At 48.2% G+C, this 2,973-nt stretch overlaps 1 long non-coding RNA gene across 1 annotated transcript; it reads left to right on the forward strand.

The window, feature by feature from the left end:
* The first annotated feature begins 579 nt into the window (after positions 1 to 579).
* On the forward strand, positions 580 to 1,263 carry LOC142249306 (uncharacterized). Its single transcript, XR_012725029.1, has 3 exons — positions 580 to 817; positions 950 to 1,012; positions 1,093 to 1,263. It is a non-coding gene; the product is annotated as an uncharacterized LOC142249306 (long non-coding RNA).
* Positions 1,264 to 2,973: the final 1,710 nt, after the last annotated feature.

Below are 2,973 nucleotides of genomic sequence, written 5' to 3' on the forward strand. Positions count from 1 at the left end.
GCCCCTAGAAAAAGGTTTGTCAAACATACGTAAAAAAGCAGGCTATACACGGGCTTTACATGCTACAATATATCTACCGATGTGTCGGCGGGGTCACGTTGTAAGTGATGCACATCCGGCATCGTTAGAGATATTGTAGTCTGTAAAACCTACATGCGATTACGATTAAACGAATAACCGGTCATCGCATACACGTCGTTCAATTACTAAAAATTGAACGTCTGGTTGCTCAATGTTCCCGAGACAGCACACATCGCAGTGTGTGACACCCCGGGAATGATGAACTGCAACTTACCTGCGTCCCGCTTCTTACGTATGGATGGTCGTATAGAAGGGTAAGTACTTGTGACAGGAACAAAGCATAGGTGCGACATGGTCAACAAATTTCAGTTGTCGCACATAAGATGGGGGCGTGTCACATCACATACGATATCGTATGCAGAATTGTATGGTGTAAAGTAGGCGTAAGCCATGGTGGCCTGGAGTTATGCGCTCAATAAAAGATTTCTCCTATACCTAGGACCACCTCCAGCTGCACAGGCAGCTCCACCATCTCCACCCTCTCCGGCTATGGATCCACAATCTCCGCCAGCTCCAGCATCTCCTGCTGCGGAGCCATCATCCCCGCCGGCTCCAACATCTCCTGCTTCCGATCCACCACCTCCGCCTGCTGGGACACCCTCTCCTTCTCCAACCCCATCACCTGCTGCAACCCCATCACCTGCTGCAACCCCATCTCTTCCTTCAACCCCATCACCACCTTCTACCCAGTCTCCCCATACTTCTTCTAACGATGCCTTCTCCCCCGCATCAGTTGGTGAGTTTTGTGCAGGCTACCCTTCCTGTAATTTATGCACATATCATGGTGTCCCTACAAGTTGTAAAGGATACATGGATGTTTAAATGATGGTGGGCTGTCGTGTACTAATATTTGATTTGTGTTCCCTAGCCACAGGATCTGGTTGGGCCATCAGCGCCTCAGAAGAAGAAGAAGGTGATGAACCCCAGAACCGTAAGTGGTCAACCAAAAACATATACCTGACAGTTCGATGTTGGAACAAGGATGGTTAACTTTTCCCATTCCCTCCACAGAAATCCCCACACTACAGGACGTGTTGGATTCTCAACGCCATTTGTCAGAAGCCGTCCGGCGTCATGGCGAGCTGCTGGAACAGTTTTTGGCAGCCCAACAGCAGGGCCACTGAATGTTTGTGATTTAAATGTTTTTTTTGTTTTGTATGTCACATAAATCTTTCTAGTTTATTTTCGCTGTTGCTTACATTTTTGGACAAAACTTTAAAACAGGGTTTGGGAACCTATTTACTGCCGGGGACCATTTGGAATTTTCTACCAACCAACGGGGGCCACACCAAATTATCAACTTGAACACGACCAGGCTATATTTGTTAAAATAATTAATAAAATCAGCCCCAGAGTGGTGGCTGGAGAGACTGTGATGTTCGGTGAGATTGATCATTTTGATTCTCACCACTACATTTCCATGTATGTCTTGGTCTGGAGAGGCTGGGGGCATACACAACACAGGAGAAGCTAGGGCATATACATCACAGGAAACACTGAGGCATATACATCCCAGGAGAGGCTGCGTCATATACATCCCTTAAGAGTATGGGGCATATACATCACCCTGAGCAGTAGTTGGCAGCACAAAGAGCACTGTGCCGCCCTGGCAAAACCTGGGTGTTACAGAGGTCTGCATACATGTTATTGATGCTGATTTAACCCTCCCTTGGGGAGGTTCCCACACACAAACACACACCAGCCAATCAGACCCCACTCACCCCCTCCCCACGAAAACAGGAGGACATCAAGACTGTAGAGTGGCAACAATGTTTTTTTTTTTTTTTTTTCAATGATCTTGACTGTCCAGGGGAGGGTGTGTGTGTGTGTGTGATGTTACCTCTGAGACCACCTGGCTAGTCCAGGGCGTCACATAAGCAGCCCCTGTGTGGGGCTGGGGTGAGTGGTACTCACGGCCTCAGGAATGGGCCAGCCTCTTGTGGGACCCGAAGTGGACCAGGAGAGGGGTGCCAGCTGACGGGACCCAGTACGGACCAGTGTGAAAAGAAGACACATACCTCGGGCAGGAAAAGATCACCTGAATTACACACACGGGTGTGGGACCCGTCTTCACAGCAGCGGGCCGTTGGCACCTGTTACCAGCAACTTGGTTAATTACTGGACTGGGGTTAGTTATTGGTTTATACTGTGAGTACTCCTGCACCACCCGGTACAAGGCGAGGACTGTACCCGTCACTCTACAAACTACCTCTCCCAATTGGTCCGTGGGACTATAAATCCCCCTACCCGTGGAGGGTATCCCACCTAGCTGCCCCACACCATCAGTCCCGGGCACGGTCCCCAGAGGCAGTGGCGGTGCCACCACCTTATCAACGCAACCCACGGGTGGCGTGACAGACAATTCCCCCTACCTAATCCCCCTCTTTTTTGGGAGCTTGACATTACAGACCGGGTCACGACACCGGGATACCTGCAGAAGTAACCCCTTGGCCAGGATCTCATTTCCCCCCCAATCCCTGGGCAACACAGCAATAGGTGGCAGCACAAAGAGCTGTAGGTGGCATAACACAAACAGCACTGACAGTGACAGCACTAGAAGGCAGCAGGGAGAGCACTATGTTCCCCACCACAGCTTTAAAACAAAGAACCCACAAAAACATTCTTATTTAAGAAAAATAAAAAAACACCCACACACACACATTATATATGTGCATCTGTAGCGTTGTGCCATGATGGCGACCTTGACCTCCACCCAACCCTTTACCCCGTGAATAATGTTATGCAGAATTCATGAAAGCTGTACAAAAGTTTGAAATCAAAGACATTTTTTATTACAATTCCCTAACATTGCTTAAACAACAACAAAAACAGCATAAATATTATAACAAAAAACAAAAACTATAAATTTTGGTATTGCTTATTCGAGTCATT

This window comes from Anomaloglossus baeobatrachus, chromosome 8 (assembly GCF_048569485.1).
Source record: "Anomaloglossus baeobatrachus isolate aAnoBae1 chromosome 8, aAnoBae1.hap1, whole genome shotgun sequence".
NCBI lineage: Eukaryota > Metazoa > Chordata > Amphibia > Anura > Aromobatidae > Anomaloglossus > Anomaloglossus baeobatrachus.